This window comes from Bos grunniens, chromosome 20 (assembly GCF_055505025.1).
Source record: "Bos grunniens cultivar Pamir isolate PY7600 chromosome 20, Bosgru_T2T1.0, whole genome shotgun sequence".
Taxonomy (NCBI): Eukaryota; Metazoa; Chordata; class Mammalia; order Artiodactyla; family Bovidae; genus Bos; species Bos grunniens.
The window spans coordinates 27,371,229-27,389,537 of NC_141184.1; the positions used below are offsets into that span (position 1 = coordinate 27,371,229).

Genomic DNA, 18,309 nt, shown 5'->3' on the forward strand with positions numbered 1-18,309 from the left:
AAGTTGTTGTAGCACACAAAACAAATCAGGCGAGGAAATACTCTTATCCTTGCTGTGGCAGAGTGGCTTATGTAGGGTTCTTGAGTACTCTGGATTATGGAAGGTCAGAGAACACTTTAGAGGTTCTATAGAAAATTAAATGTGTAGTATAAGATTTTCAGCTGGGGACAAGAAGGAGGAAAATTCATAGATAAGATCAAAGTTGGATATGGTCTCTAGGGAATAAAATCAGCTAGGTTGGAGTTTCCAAAGAATAAGTAAACAATTTCTGGGCTTGAGACATTTTCCAGGGGTTTCACAATGGTTTTATGATTCATTTAAATAATGTACTATTTCAGTTGTTAATGACATTTGAAACTGAAAATAAATATCTTAATGTGATATGCACTCGATTCTATTACTATGCTCACATTTTGTGAGATCTAGCAATTTGGTCTCTTAAACTATAATATTATGTTTAATTGTTACATGTTGTTTTCACAAAAGCAATCGTTTTTTTTTTTTTTTTCATTAAGATACTTTTATAGTACTTTTAATAGGAGAACCTATAATCCATTTCACAATTAACAATGTTTTCAACTCAGTTACTTTTCAGATAATGAACAATTTCACAAAAGAAATGAAAATAATGTGTAAAACATATATAGTATTATTTCTTCATCATCTTTGATATCAAACTATATTAAAGTAGTTAAATACAAATCATCAAATAGAAAACAAAATAAGTATTTGCTAGTAATCCAATTATTATGATGACCATAAAGAACTGAGGTGATTCAATCAACATTAAAAAATGTTCTTTTGTTGTTGTTCAGTTGCTCAGTCATGTCCGACTCTTTGTGACCCCAAGGACTGCAACATGCCAGGCTTCCCTGTCCTTCTGGCTTCTCTCATTTGAACTTTTCCATTAAAATCAGATCACACAGAATTAGGGTGGACCATCAATCCAGTGACTGGTGTCCTTATTGGAAGGCCATATGAAGACAGTGACAAAGAGAACTCCAGGCAAATATTAAGGCAGAGATTGAAGTAATGCTTTTTTTTTTTTTTTTGGTGTAAGCCAAAGAAATCAACATTGTTGTAACCACTAGAAACCAGGAGAGAAGCATGGAATTGATCCTTCATAGAGACTTTAGCAGGAGCATAACTTTGCCAGCACTTTGATACTGGACTTCTAACCTCCAGAATTGTGAGGGAACACATCTTTAATATTTTACCTCTGCCCTAAGAAACTAATACATAGGCATTATGCTTGTTGCCATTGGAACTTCAATAGAAGGCAATTTAGAATTTTATTGAGAAGGACAGACAAGTAATTAGATATTATAAGGCATTGTGACATATGTTATAATGAGTTGTTTAGGAGTAGTAAGTGGTGTGTGTGTATGCATGCTCAGTTACTCAGTCATATCTGAGTCTTTGTGACACCATGGACCATAGCCTTCCAGGCTTCTTTAGCCATAGAATTTTCCAGGGAATAATACTGGAATAGTTTGCCATTTCCTTCTCCAGGGGATCTTCTTGACCCAGAGATGAAACCCACATCTCCTGCTTGTCAGGCAGATTCTTTACCACTGAGCCACCAGGGAAGCCCAGATTGTATATACGTTCATTTTAATTCTCCTTAAATCCCTGTGAGGCAGGCACTACTTTCTGCATTTAATGGATATGGGAACTAAGCCTCAAACAGATTCAGTAACTTATGTTATTGTTTAGTCACTAAGTCACATCTGACTCTTTTGCAACCCCATGGACTGTAACCCAACAAGTCTAGGGGATTTTCCCAGGCAAGAATATGGAGTGTGTTGCCATCTCCTCCTCCAGGAGATCTTCCCAACCTAGGGATAGAACCCACATCTCTTGTTCCTTCCTCATTGGAAGGCAGATTCTTTACTACTGTACCACATGGTACATCTAACTTAAGAGTTTCAGAAATCAAGTAAATCTTGAGGCAAAAATGTCTGGACAGAGACCTAAAGATGAACAGCTGTTAGGAAGAAAGGGGATGGAGAATAAATCCTGCAGGAGAAAGTAGACAAAAATTATCCTGGTGGCTGTGGCAGGAATGACTTTTGAGGAAGCACACTTATACAGTAAAGTTGAATAAGAAGTGTTTACAAAACCGAGTTTGGAGAAAAATAAACCAGAATAAACAAACTTTATTGATCATTTACCGCATTTACATACATACTGAAGGCAGAGAAGTTCTAAAATAATTCAGAAGCATAGGGAGGAATATTATCAGCTTTATTGTTAGGACCTCCCTGGTAGCTCAGTGGGTAAAGAATCTGCCTAGAGTGCAGGAGACCAAGGTTCGATCCCTGGGTTGGAAAGATCCCCTGGAGGAGAAAATGGCAACCCACTTAATATGTAATAACTATTGATAATTTGCATATGAATCCAAAGTATTTCCTTACCCCTTGTTCAGTGAGTTGGGTTTTCTCATCCAATTCAAGGTAGAAGAGCTTCAGTTCAGTTCAGTTCAGTTCAGTCACTCAGTCGTGTCCGACTCTTTGCCACCCCATGAACTGCAGCACGCCAGGCCTCCCTGTCCATCACCATTTCCCGGAGTTCACTCAAACTCAAGTCCAGCCATCTCATCCTCTGTCGTCCCCTTCTCCTCCTGCCCCAATCCCTCCCAGCATCAGAGTCTTTTCCAGTGAATCAACTCTTCACATGAGGTGGCCAAAGTACTGGAGTTTCAGCTTTAGCATCATTCCTTCCAAAGAAATACCAGGGCTGAGCTCCTTCAGAATGGACTGGTTGGATCTCCTTGCAGTTCAAGGGAGGCTCAAGAGTCTTCTCCAACACCACAGTTTCAAAAGCATCAATTCTTCGGCGCTCAGCCTTCTTCACAGTCCAACTCTCATATCCATACATAACCACTGGAAAAACCATAGCCTTGACTAGACTGAACTTTGTTAGCAAAGTAATGTCTCACTACTTTCAAATCTCCACCCACTAAGACGAATCCTGCACCAATATGTTTCCTGTTAACAGTTAGAATATATTTCTCAGTCTCTTTTGCAGTTAGGCATGGCCACATCACTGGGTTTTGGCCAAGAGATTATGAAGAGAAGTGAAGTGTAAGGCCATAGACCTGGTCCATTAAATCTTTACTTGTGTGTTTCCTCTTTCTTGATCCTCTTCCTGGTGATGTTAGGTACAATGTATTGAAGATTAGAGAGCTGTAAAATAGAGTTTACTTTCTTGATTTATGCACAATCATCCAAATAAAGCAAAAAGATTTAGGACTGTATTGGATTTTTCATTTATCTGTCACAGAAAATAGAATAATAATAAAGGGAGAATCAGAGAGAAGAACATTAGCAATTAGAGAAACACAATTTGGTAGAAAGAGAGGGAGTAGATGAGGCTACTTGTGGCCTATCACCATTTTCCACATTCAGGAGAAAGAGAAAAATTTGTTTTCAAAACTCAAGAGTTTGGAATAGAGAAATCGTAAGTGAAAATCAGAGAAGGCAATGGCACCCCATTCCAGTACTCTTGCCTGGAAAATCCCATGGATGGAGGAGCCTGGTGGGCTGCAGTCCACGGGGTCGCTAGAGTCAGACATGGCTGAGTAACGTAACTTTCCCTTTTCACTTTCATGCATTGGAAAAGGAAATGGAAACCCACTCCAGTGTTCTTGCCTGGAGAATTCCAGGGATGGGGTAGCCTGGTGGGCTGCCATCTATAGGGTCGCACAGAGTTGGACACGTCTGATGAACTGTGGACTGAGGTTCGTGACACTGTACAGGAAACAGGGATCAAGACCATCCCCATGGAAAAGAAATGCAAAAAAGCAAAATGGCTGTCTGCGGAGGACTTACAAATACTGTGAAAAGAAGAGAAGTGAAAAGCAAAGTAGAAAAGGAATGATATAAGCATCTGATTGCAGAGTTCCAAAGAATAGCAAAAGACATAAGAAAGCCTTCCTCAGGGATCAATGCAAAGAAATAGAAGAAAGCAACAGAATGGGAAAGACGAGAGATCTCTTCAAGAAAATTAGAGATACCAAGGGAACATTTCATGCAAAGATGGGCTCAATAAAGGACAGAAATGGTATGGACCTAACAGAAGAAGAAAGTATTAAGAAGAGGTGGCAAGAGTACACAGAAGAACTGTACAAAAAAGATCTTCATGACCCAGATAATCACAATGGTGTGATCACTGACCTAGAGCCAGACATCCTGGAATGTGAAGTCAAGTGGGCCTTAGAAAGCATCACTACGAACAAATCTAGTGGAGGTGATGGAATTCCAGTCGAGCTATTTCAAATCCTGAAAGATGATGCTGTGAAAGTGCTGCACTCAATATGCCAGCAAATTTGGAAAACTCAGCAGCGGCCACAGGACTGGTATAGGTCAGTTTTCATTCCAATCCCAAAGAAAGGCAATGCCAAAGAATGCTCAAACTACCGCACAATTGCACTCATCTCACACGCTAGTAAAGTAACGCTCAAAATTCTCCAAGCCAGGCTTCAGCAATATGTGAACCATGAACTTCCAGATGTTCAAGCTGGTTTTAGAAAAGGCAGAGGAACCAGAGACCAAATTGCCAACATCTGCTGGATCAGGGAAAAAGCAAGAGAGTTCCAGAAAAACCTCTACTTTTGCTTTATTGACTATCCCACAGCCTTTGACTGTGTGGATCACAATAAACTGTGGAAAATTCTGAAAGACATGGGAATACCAGACCACCTGACCTGCCTCCTGAGAAATTTGTATGCAGGTCAGGAAGCAACAGTTAGAACTGGACATGGAACAACAGACTGGTTCCAAATAGGAAAAGGAGTACGTCAGTGCTGTATATTGTCACCCCGCTTATTTAACTTATATGCAGAGTACATCATGATAAGCGCTGGACTGGAAGAAACACAAACTGGAATCAAGATTGCTGGGAGAAATATCAATAACCTCAGATATGCAGATGACACCACCCTTATGGCAGAAAGTGAAGACGAACTAAAAAGCCTCTTGATGAAAGTGAAAGTGCAGAGTGAAAAAGTTGGCTTAAAACTCAACATTCAGAAAACGAAGATCATGGCATCTGGTCCCATCACTTCGTGGGAAATAGATGGGGAAACAGTGTCAGACTTTATTTTTGGGGGCTCCAAAATGACTGCAGATGGTGACTGCAGCCATGAAATTAAAAGACACTTGCTCCTTGGAAGGAAAGTTATGACCAACCTAGGTAGCATATTGAAAAGCAGAGACATTACTTTGCCAACAAAGTTCCATCTAGTCAAGGCTATGGTTTTTCCAGTGGTCATGTATGGATGTGAGAGTTGAACTGTGAAGAAAGCTGAGCACTGAAGAATTGATGCTTTTAAACTGTGGTGTTGGAGAAGACTCTTGACAGTCACTTGGACTGCATGGAGATCTAACCAGTCCACACTGAAGGAGATCAGTCCTGGGATTTCTTTGGAAGGAATGATGCTTAAGCTGAAACTCCAGTACTTTGGCCACCTCATGCGAAGAGTTGACTCATTGAAAAGACTCTGATGCTGGGAGGGATTGGGGCAGGAGGAGAAGGGGATGACAGAGGATGAGATGGCTAGATGGCATCACTGACTCGATGGACGTGAGTCTGAGTGAACTCCGGGAGTTGGTGATGGACAGAGACGCCTGGCATGCTGCGATTCATGGTGTCTCAAAGAGTTGGACACGACTGAGTGACTGAACTGAACTAAACTGAAAGCAACTTAGCAGCAGCAACAGCAGTAGGTGAAAATGGCACCTATAATTTTCTTTAAGTTGATTTGTCCCAATGATCAAGGACTGTGTCTCTTTCTATCTAGAGAATTGTAACATGTAAGATAGTGGATGCTGCTCTCTTTTTTTTTCACTTAAAGACATAGCATTAAACGCTATTATAATTCATCATAAAAGTCACTTTGATTGGGAAATAAATTGAAATTTTATGATGATGCGTGTTATAAGGTGAAGGTAGTAATCCAAGTTATATCCTTGGTTTTTATAGAACAGATGGAAAGAATGTGTGCTAATTCAAACTATATTTAGAAGGAGAAATTTAAAGAAATTGGGAACTACTTGCAAATATAGGACTGAACAAATCACTCACTAATATAAATATATGAAAGAAGGTATATAAAGTGGAGGTTCTGAAGAATTATAATTAGTATTATCAGTCTGTATGTTGTGTTTTAGTTAACTATGAGAATTCAAAGAGAAAATGCTATATGACCAATATATAGAATGTGTGTGTGTATGTTTGTGTGATTCTACAGTGGAAATACTTGTTCAGAGAGAAAGTAGAATAAGAGAAGAAAAGGGTTAAAAATAAAATTTTAGGTAAATGTGAGATGAAATCTACAATATTAGCATCAGTTTAGGAAGTGTCTTAAAGAGAAAAGAAGAACTCATTGCTCTTGTTAGCTCATCTGACTGGAATGATCACTTAACTCTGTTTTCCTATCATTTCAACATGACTTTTAGCCATCTTTTGGAAATCTGCTTAAAAGTTATTTCACAAAGTTTTTTTTCTCCTTAAACCACTTCTTCCTACTCCAGACTATGGTATGCTTTTAGTGTACATAGAACTGAAGAAGGAAGTCATTTTGGGAAAGCAAGGACAAATGTTAATAAGGTTTCTTCATTTGAATTTTACCTTAGTAGGAAATAGTTTACTTGAAGAAACTAAAGCATTATGGTGTTATATTTGATTTGTTGCAAATGTATCTCCTCTTTCCTGTGAGATTACTAAACCCTATTTACCCTTCTCCATATAGGCCACTGGTACTCAGTACAATCCATCAGGTAAGGTAGCCAATGCCAGAAACAGGATCACACAGCATACCTGGTAATAGTCCCAGTCAAATGAAAAACAGTGTAGAACCCATGACAATAGGGCCTTGAAGTCTAACATTCTAAGACTAATTCCCTTTTGAGCAGAGGGACTTAATCTGTGATATAGAAATTATTAAGGAAAGAAAGATTTATGTAAACAGTTCTGTGAATATGCATCAGTGTTTTATGTTGGAACCAGTTTGAACCTTTCTTTACAGTTTTATTGAATTTTCATTTATATTCATTGAAAAGATATGGAAGATACCCATTCATATTGTGAGAGTTTTTTCTTATTGTGTGTCACCTTTCACACCAATGTCCTTTCCTGTTCCACCCAGCTAACAGAGGCAAGAGCATCCAAAAAGTGGAGGTGGTAACAGTGATGTATATTACATGCCACACACACTGTAACTTAGGATAACCTGCCTACTATAAATATGGACAAGAATAAGGATATGTGCAAGAGAAAAATTAATAGAAGAAGCCTTTTTTTTGTGTTGCTTTGTTTTGTCTTTCAGCTTTAGTGAATATACTGCATTGTATTTTTATGTTTTCAACCTTTTTATATTATCCTGCATGTTATCACATGAGAGCTCGTAAACAAGGCAGTGCTTCTGAAATATTATAAATATGATGAAGGGAACTGAAATGGGCACTTCAAATTATACTGTCTAGAGATAAGTGAAAGTCTCTTTCCACAGAGTTCTGATAGTAATTGGATCACTAACCCTTGGGGATATGCATGTTCTAAATCTCCCTCTGATATTATTTCTGCTCTTCATATGGTTTGAGTCTAAGTCACAGCTCACGCATCTGTGTTTTTAAGAGCCTGTTGAGAGGTCATTAAGCTTTTCTGTAGCATGCACTCGTCCTCAGAGCTTTGTTTTCTTTGTGCATGCTATTTAGAGTTTGTGTGAGTACTGAACAACCTGAAAAACTTGAATCCAAGCTAAACATATTTTTGGGTGGCCTGCTAGTGGTGGAGCAATTCCTTGACATTTCCTCTCATTCACTGAAGCAAATCAAAGTATATTTCAAGTAGTGCTGCCTTGAGTCATTCTCAGAGCAAAGTTGCAGCATAAAAAGTAGTTCACCACTGAATGTCTTAAGCTAGTGATTCTACTCTTGACTCAAAAGTTCAAATAAAAAAATTAAAGAGATGCTCTGGATAGCAGTGTTCTTTAATAATATCCAAAGGCCTTGCTGAGATAGCTTGTCCTATTTCAAGTGTATTAAATGACAGCTTTGCAAGGTGTGCCATTGAGACAGCAATAACAAAATAACTCCAGAAGATACTGTACTCTGTGATTTTGAAAACAGTACTACTTCTGAATATGAGTAATTGGAAATTGCTTACATATGGGAAGTATCAGATATGAAAAAATGATATGCAAAATGAATAAGAGGTAGCATTTTCCCTCAGGCCATATAGGTTTATCTATAATCCAACCCAGAGAATTTCAATATAGCTTATTTTACTTTATTTTGTTTGGAGTAAGGATCAAAATTGTTGGTTACCCTGATCATATTGATACACAATATCATATCCAAGCAGAGTTAAAATGAGTTAAGCTCCTAAGATCCTGAAACGTTTTGACATAGAGTGTATAGATAGCACCTACTTACTTGGTTTAATAAAGTCTTAATACAAATTATGTAAACATAATGTTAAGTTCTATTATAACCCTATAATGAGTTTTTGTTTTTATAAACTTTGTTTATAAAAACTTTTTGTTTTTAATTTAAGATTTAAATTTTAATTTAGAGAAAAAGTACTGAATTAATCAATTTGTTTTGTAACCAGTATTTTAAGAATTTAGTCCTTCATTGCTAATTTGTAATACTTGCTTAAACACATTATAAATCTCTGAAAATTATTATAAAATATTGGGCTTAACATTGGAATTCATGCAAATCATGCCCAGTTAAAATTGTTCAACTATAAAACAAATACTAAAACACTTCTTATCAAGTTCCTGAAATTATCAATTTAATTCACCAAATTTAATTCATCAATTTAATTCATTTCATCAAAATGTTAATGATTAGTAAATCAGTTCTATTGTAAGAGAGCTCATTTATTCCATGTGAAGTACATTTTTCTTTATATAAAAACACAAATGTCTTAAAATATTTATGGCACAGATTGCCAGAGGCTAACCCTGAGGTTGATCACAGGTTGACCTCATTGCTCATCCCTCCTGGGTACATGGCCACTGATACATGACTTCATTTCCTTTCACTAAAGAGGCACATGTGGATGGATGAGGGAGTGGATATTTTCTCACCCTTTGAATTTGGGTTTTGCCATATGTGACTTGCTTGGGATGTTTGAATAAGATGAAAGTGATAACTTGCTACTTCTGAACCAAGGCATAATAGGTCGTGTATTTTGTCAGTTCTCTCACACCTTTGCTATCACTGTGAAAAGAACATTTTCAAACTAGCTCATTGATCCTATAGAAAAGACTTGGAGATAATGAAGTATAGCCACCCCAGTACAGCTGAATTACAGAGGCCAGTCGAGGTCGTCGGATCCCTGCCAATGGATGGTATGTAATGGTACTGTTTTCAATATTGTATTTTTTCCGTCCCATGTCTATGTTTCTTAAATTTCTGAAATCTAGAATATACACATAATTTAGCAACTTGTAAGAACAATCCTATGTATCAAACATAGACATGGGATGGAAAAAATACAATATTGAAAACAGTAATAATTCATAGCTCATATAATTAATCAAAATAATTAATGTTTTAGTTCCTTTCTTTGAAGATCACAGATGCTATTACATACCATTGAAAGATGTCCTACTCACAAAAGAACATAAGAATCTTCACCACAGATTTGGCATACACAGCTTCCATGAAGACTCAGTTAATGACTCTAAGAAACATTGAAAAAAACTCCATTTAGAACAAATTATGAAGTATCAGTATATATAACGTCTGTGTGTACTTCTGTAATGTCACTTATCCTTGCCTTAATTTCTTTCAAGGGCACTCATCTAAACAGAATTTTGTCAAGTACAAGAATGAACTCTAAAAATAAAATAAATCTTAAAGGATACTTTCTACAGCTAATGCTTGCAAGTTTACTTGTCATTTTAAAGAGTCTGTGAAGGAAAATGCATGAAAACTACACTATAAATTTAAAATCAGTGAAAACAATCTATCAGAAATTCAAACATTGTGCATACATCTGAAGAAAATGATATCTGTTTAACTGATGGTAATGGCGGTGATATACAGGATGAAAGTGCTACACAGAGAAAAACTGAATAATTATATCATTTAAAAAATGATAAGCTAGAAAATAAGCATCACTCATCCAATATGCACCATAGGAATCCTAGAAACAAGCATTTAAAAAGACATAAAGTCTTTTCTGAGTTAAATCTGTATAATATTAGATCAATAATCCCCTTTATGTTTACTGGTAGCAAAATTATTCAGAAAATAACCGTGCTAGTTACAATGAATTCATTAGATTCATTCTTTCAAGTGCTTACATGTTAGAGATAAAGCCTGAGAATAAGGAGGAAGTTAAATGCTATATTTTATTTAAATGATTTTAATGAAAATGTTCCAAATAACAGTTTCAAATAATATATCCACAATTTTCTAATCATTCCTTTGCATTTCTAACTGTTCAATATTGTGATATTTATGAACATGCACATTGAATTTCAGTCAAACAAGTTTATTTAAATGTTTAAACAAACTACACATATTTTAAAAGAAAACATTTTAAAGAGATATCTCATCTCACATGTTCTCAATATTATAATTTTTTTTCAGATTCCATAACCTTTTTAAAACTTTCTGGAAAAAGCCTATTTATATTGTTAAATGTCTTCATTTTTTCCATTTTAAGCATTATTAGAATATTCCTTTTGCATTTTTACACATTTAATAGAAGCCACATATGTTGCTATTCCCAATTTATATTTATAAAAGATGATAATGATAAAATTATAGCAGCAGCAAGAACTCAGTGATGAGTCTGTATCTTGGTTTTAAAACGCCAAGTTTAAAAGGAAGTAATACTCTAAAATATGAAAAGTTTGTTGGAAGAGTTTTTTTAGGTTTCCTTTTAGCTGCTTCAAATTTATCTGTTTTGTTCTTTATATTGTCTTCCAGAAAATGAAGTCTTCTGTTGGCTTCAACCCTGCCCACCTTTCCTACATAGTATCCATGCTTCCAAAAGGCATCAAATAACTCTTTTTGTTCAAATGTGACCCCTCAATAAAGTGAAACTCCTAGAAGTAATATTATTATTATGTTTCCATTCCAGTGAATCTGAGCTGGAATCATGTAAATAAAACAATATGAAGAAAGTTGAAATGTATCATTGCTGTTATGTAGTAATGGAAATTTGATAATATTGTTGCCTATAATAACGTTCAAAGAGAGAACATAAGCTGGTGGGTTTGCCTAAAGAGTTACCAAAAAGAACATTAAAAACATCAACTATATATATATAGTTGATATATATATATATATATATATATATATATGGAGAGAGAGAGAGAAGAAATATCATGTGTATTAGATAATGTAATTTGGTGGTGGTGGTGGGACAACAGTCCATTGCAAGAGTTGCAACTCAAGAGTTGCAAGAGTTGGATACGACTTAGTGAGTAAACCACCACCAAGCCCATTTCTACTTGATGAAATTGTCAAGAGGTTATAACCCAAATTTCTTGTGATAAGTGAGAACCTTCATAAGTTCATCACTACTTGTATCTTCAGTCTCAGGTTTCATCATTCTGAACTGCAGTGTCCTTATTTTAACCAATCTATTTTCCAAATTTTATAACAATATAAAAAAGATCCTCTTTTAAAATTATTATTTTGCTTAAGTAAGATTGGAAAATTCTAATTTCTTTAACATTCTTCTGAAAATGCAGAATAGATAGATATTGGTATGTAGTCTCTTGGAAGTCCTTCAGTAAAAAATCTGAGTGCTTTAAATTAAATGTTTTCTAAGTGTATTTGATCACATAATTCTTATCCAAGTACCACTTTGTGTCAATACTTAGCATAGGGCTACTGGAGAATGCACTGTGAAATTCTGTGGCTTAGCACAGGAAATTCTTACATTCTCCTAAACACACTTTTTTTCCCCTCACTTCAAGGATTTGTTGACAGTGTCAGTTGTTTTTAAGTTACTCAGTCATGTCCAACTCTTTGTGATCTCATGGATTGCAGCAGGCCAGGCTTCCCTGTCCTTCTTTTCCTGGAGTTTGCTCAAACTCATGTCCACTGAGTCAGTGATGCTATCCAACCATCTCATCCTCTGTCGTCCCCTTCTCTTCCTGTCTTCAGTTTTTCCCAGCCTAAGCATCTTTTTCAGTGAGTCAGCTCTTCGCATCAGGTGGCCAAAGTACTGGAGCTTTAGCATCAGTCCTTCCAATGAATATTCAGGACTGATTTCCTTTAGGATTGACTAGTTTGATCTCCTTGCAGTCCAAGGGACTCTCAAGAGTCTTCACTACCACAGTTCAAAGGCATCAATTCTTCAGTACTCAACCTTTTTTATTGTCCAGCTCAGTGTCAGGGCTCCATCTAAATCTGCATTTTTAAACTTCTTTTCACCAGGAACACTACATTTCTTTGCATACAAACTCTGCTCAGGTGTATAGTGAAGACATAGGACTGATTTTTTTTCCTCAAGAATGAAGATAATTTTGCAAATAATCTTGGAATTTTCCTGGGAATGGATTAATTTTCCGGACAATACATCAGTGACTCAGATGTAGGCTATAATTCGAAATCCCTAAAACTATGCAAGACTAAACAGGGTACTTGAAGTTATACCCAAATGGCATTACTTCCATTGGAAATCTCCTACAAGGACAAAGTCTGTGTAACACACACATGCACGCACACATGCACACACACACACACACACACACACACAGAGTTAAGCTTAGTTTTAAGCTTTTCCTTCAGTTCTTTCAATCCAAATGCAATAGATCCATATTCTTTATCTGGTAGTAATCCAAAAAACAACATCATTAGTCCACTTAGAGCAGATGAATTCTGTTTTACATTAATGTTGACTTCAGATAATTATTAAGTGTTTCTTGGTGGTAAAATGGTCCTTTGGGGGGTTTTGTCATAGAATAAAAATTACTCCCACAATTTTCAACTTGAAGTAAGCTAATACAATTAAACACATGAGAGGTCCTTTAAGTGGAAAACTTCTTATTGGAAGACAGTGACCAAACTGCAAAGATTTTATAGTCTTCATACTATACTACACTATAACTAAATGTGAGCAAAAGGATTAACCTCATAATTAAAAGAACAAATGTTAGAAACTTCTTTAAAAAAAGAAGCTAGTAGGTTTACGGGGGATTACTTCTTTCAGAAACACTCAAAAGGATTAATGTTGTTAGGACTGTAAATTTACTTGTTGGGAAAAGGGAAAAAGGCATTTTTCTCATCCTCCATCCCTTAATTGTTACATTGGTTTCCTCTTTCAATCTAGCTTTTCAGTTTCACATATCTCAAAAATTTACCAAAGATTAATTTATTCCATTAATAGTTATAACTTTTCTGCTACTTTTCATGTTTACCCAACAAAGACATTTCGACACTTTCACTTATCTTTATGTAGAATCAACTGACATACATTGGCCAGAGTTTGCTTAATATTTTTATATGTTGAATATATATTTACTTGTAAGACATATTGCCATAGTAAGTCAACAGCTCAGAACCTGTACACACAAACATACACACACACTCACATGCATATACACATAAGAACTTAGCAGTTAACAAGACTTTTACCAAATCCACCCATCTAAATGCAGAATCAAATGTACCTAGAAAGAATTAGATTGTGAAACATTGTTGCTGGTCTAATGTAATTTTTGTCTTAAAGTATGTAACTACATACTTTCATAACCTGTACTTAGTGATCTTTATGATTATTGATACTAAATTTTATTTGTTATAGCATTGGACTCGTGATTTTTTAGGAGGAGAAGAAAATTTATAGATTATTCAGATAACTGCAAACTTGGGTGTTTTTGCTTTAGAATCAGCTAGTTGTAGCATTCTATATTCTGCATTCTGTCATTCTGTTGGTATTAATTTATACTAACATTCATTGACAATACTAACATTTTTATTGTATAGACAAACCATCTGCATCCCAGAAGAATTATGTATCTTGTCAAAAATCACATAGCTAAAAAATCTAGATTCAATATTGGACTACATTTCTGCCATAAACTCAATCTATTATATATTAACTCATATTTCCTACCTTTTAAAATTAGAGTCACAAAAATATCATGTATTGAAATTAATACCATATTTTTAATATTATAATAATTGGTTTTGAGAATTATCATATACAGGCATTGCACTGGGTAATTTATACATAATATCTGTAATTTATACATTTACCCTGGAATTATATTTTCACAGATAAAGGAACAAATGCTGAGCCTTTTTCAGAGGACCAAGCATTCATAAAAGGTAGAATTGGGTTGAACTCTAATATCTGTAGTCTTTGTTCTATTTCACATTAATTTTCATTTTCTAGTGATTATCTTTTTATAGGAAAGGGAAACATTTTTCAGTTCTACTAAAATAATCAAAATGAATTTCTATTAACATGTTTATTCTCTATGTTTCTATTTATAATTCAGTATGCATAGTCCCTATATAAATTTGATATCTGGCACAGAAGACAAATTTTCTTGTAGGTAGGTACATTTCTAGCATTCTTATCTTTTTCAATTGCTTTGTCTTTCCAATTTATTTTCTGCTCTTTTTATATCTCTCTCAGTCTAACTCTTGCTGTCACTTTCCTGTCCTTGGTCTCACCTTCTGGTTCACCCCTTCATTTTCTCTGTGTGCTTGGATTTATAGGTCAAACGTTTACCTTTTTACATGAATATTTCCCTTTCAGTGTGGACAGCTTAATATACTATAATACTGGACATTGCAACAAACATTCTTGACTTATTGAGACAAGTACAATCTAGAGATTGTGGTTTTACGTCTCAAATCTCACATCAAAATAGACATCTAGCAAAGAGGGTTATATAACTAGAAGTAACAACAGGGTTGTAGGTCTCTCTTCTTCAATCCAAAATCCAGAAAACTCAGGGAATATATGGTCTGAAAGTGAACTAGGATGAAAAAAAAAAACAAACAAATGGGAGCAAGGGTGAGGAGGCAGAGGACTGGAAAGGAGGGAAAAGAGACTTGACTCTGCAGGAAATCTGGGTACTATTGAATTAATGGCCAGTGCAGAGAAAAAATTGCTATGGGAAGCTAATGTCTGAATCATTTCTATTCGGTAGGCAAATTCCTCAAGGTTTCCAAATACATTACAACCCACTCCAAATGCTGGACAAACTACTCATCACCATTGATCAAAGCTGACTTTGAAAGTGTCCTTCAGGTGCCTCTGAGAGCGATTTGAAACAAGTGCCACTTCCTGGTTCCCTTGTGTTTCTTATGGCTGCTAGTGAACATCAATAATATGAATTCCATTTTAATTTTTCTGTAAGGGATCTTATTTATAGGGCAATTTTCAGTACAGTGTCTTGTCTCTATGAAATGATTGCCAACTCAGGCAGCCGTTAAAGTTTACTGCTTAGGCCTTCCTTCAAGGTACAATATGGATATTACTTTCAAAAGTAATTTGGAATACGAAGTGAGAAGGGTATGTTAACTCTTTGCAAACATCCTAACTTAAACAAGGAAATGCTTGCCTTTAAATCGATACTCTGCTTTTCTATTGTAACATAAAATGTAGCATTAAAACTTACTTTTTACTGATATTATTTATAAATTAATGATGTCTCACTTTCCAGTGAGTATTACATCACAGAATTCCAGTTATTAATTGAAGGAAATTATCATTTTATTTCATTTTAGGTTTCATGCCAGTATTTTAACCCTCATGCACACATTGTGATAAGCTGTATAAGCTGTCACATTTTCATGTGCTGTCTATACTTGGGCAGAGGCATATTTCCATTCAGGAGCTTGTCTCCACACTCGTACACACAATCAAATAATGAGATTTCCCAACTGTAATCTAGTTAGTGAAAGACCCTATTCATTATGGACTCTGATCTTTCAAAGTTCAAATCTTTTCGTCTAAAGCTTCAAGGATCATATTGCTCTATTGAAATATTTCTAAACACAATTTTGCACTGAAAATTGCATTGCTGTCTATGCATCCTTTTTTACTGTAAATCTGTGACTGATGGGAATGCAGTCTTGGAATGACCTAGGAGGTTTTGTTTGGCCCATTTTAGATGCAGAAAGGACTTTTATCACCAAGCTACCTGAGAAAGGACAACCTTATTGGAGGCCCATTTTCACTGTTGGACCAGCAAAAATAGTGTTCCAGTCTTCATTTTATTAAGCTGAATTCCCCCGCTTGCATTTTGTGGTGCTTGTTCTGACCTCTTGAGTTGCAGAACTACATGAATTTTTATTTTATATTATACTGCCTTAAAACTATGCCTAGAATATGACATTGCCTCTTAATTTTTTCTCAGAACCAAGTGTGCCATTAGTTCAACCATTCTTCATGTCCCATTAAAATTCCTCCCAGTGTGTTTGTGCTCTTCTAGATATTTTATATTTCAAAATTCTTAGTTGTGTTCAGGCCACCGTCATTTCTGATAATTCTATTGTCAATAGCTCATACAAAAATTTTTATTAATACAAAGAGTCTTTTCCCCTTTAAAGTATATTTTCCTCAAGAGTATGAATTCAAATTGAGCATATTTCTTTTTTTTTATTCCTGCTAAATTTAATATTGCTAGAGTCAAGATAATCTTCTTCCACCTTGATGCCAATTTAAATATTTTGTATTCTTCTTTTATTCTACCTAGCTTTCATCCAAAAGTTTGTTAACTAAATACATTTTGTCTAATTTCAAAGATTGAAAGTAGTTTACAATATGATATATAAAGATTTTACAAGACAACTCAGAATCAACCAAGATGCTCAGAATGATGGAGAAGGCAATGGCACCCCACTCCAGTACTCTTGCCTAGAAAATCCCATGGGTGGAGGAGCCTGGTAGGCTGCAATCCATGGAGTCGCTGAGAGTCGGACACAACTGAGTGACTTCACTTTCACTTTTCACTTTCCTGCATTGGAGAAGGAAATGGCAACCCACTCCAGTGTTCTTGCCTGGAGAATCCCAAGGATGGGGGAGCCTGGTGGACTGCCATCTATGGGGTTGCACAGTATCGGACACTACTGAAGTGACTTAGCAGCAGCAGCTCAGAATGACTGCAGGCTAAAAACACGTATTGATAACTTCTGTTATTTGGTTCTCATGCCTCTGTCCGATAAATAAGAAATTAGTGCATTTAATTCCAATTATTAAAAGAGCTTATGGAATTTGTAATCAACTTTGTTCTATAGAAATACCTCAGATATTCTTAAGAAGTCTATATATATTACCTACTTCCTTAAAATATCAGCAATATAGAATAAGCAACAAGAGGTAAAAATCCTTATGGAGCTACTAAACATTAACTTCCATGATAGTAATAACATTTATGGTTACCAGCTTTTCTTGTCAGCAATATATTATATTGTGGTTAAAACATTGTACTTAAACTTACAAGTCGAACATGTTTATTGAGAGTACCTACTCTATAAAAAGCACCGTTATAGGTATAATTACATCAGTAAGCATGAAAGAGAGCCCTTGCCTCTTCATTAAAGCTTTCAAAAATGTAAAATGGAAAGAGAAATGACTATAGATAATTTTAGCAAGACTAGTTGAGAAATATATCCCTCTGCAACTTATATTTGATCTCTCACTAGTATGACAAGGAGAAAACCAAGTAAAAAATATATGCAATGAATTTTCCAGAAAAAAGACGAAGAAGACATCTTTGAGAATTTTTTTTTTTTTCTCACAAAGAGAAGAAATATAAAGGACCTGAGAAACAAGAAGGGTAGTGTAGGGAAGCACAGAGGTGGTAGTAAATCAGGTCAGGTAACAAAGCAGGAGGTAGATCATATAAACACTGGTAGGCCTGGTAAGAAGTTAAAAGAGGTTTTCTGCTTGCAATGGGGAGTTTAAGATAGGGAAACAACTTAATGTTATTTGAACCTATGAAAGATCATTCTGGCTTCTGTGTAGTACATGATTTGCAGGGTACCAAGGAGTGAGACATGGAGACCTGACAGAAAATTGTACCTGGAGTCTAGACATTGTGGCTTGAAGAAAGTTTGTAGCAGAAGTAATGAGGTTGAGATCTCTTTTGAAATAGATTTAAGAGTACTTTCTAGTGGACTAGATAAGTAAAAAGTCCTAAGGCCGATGAAGGGAATCTGTGATTTCCTGTTTGCTTGTATTGGCTTGGAGGGCATTGGTGATCAGTTAATACAGTAAGGGATAACTGTGAGTAGTAGAACATTACTGATTGCAACAGACACTTATTAAACTGAACTGACACTGAGATTAATAAATTTGCAGAATCAA

At 35.6% G+C, this 18,309-nt stretch overlaps 1 long non-coding RNA gene across 1 annotated transcript in view; it reads left to right on the forward strand.

Annotated features, from left to right (window-relative positions):
* Positions 1-18,309, forward strand: part of LOC147350173 (uncharacterized) — a 73,053-nt gene that overhangs the window by 14,354 nt on the left and 40,390 nt on the right. Inside the window, exon 2 of the long non-coding RNA XR_015149197.1 lies at positions 14,262-14,312. This is a non-coding gene — a long non-coding RNA (uncharacterized LOC147350173). The remainder of the gene's footprint in view (positions 1-14,261; positions 14,313-18,309) is intronic.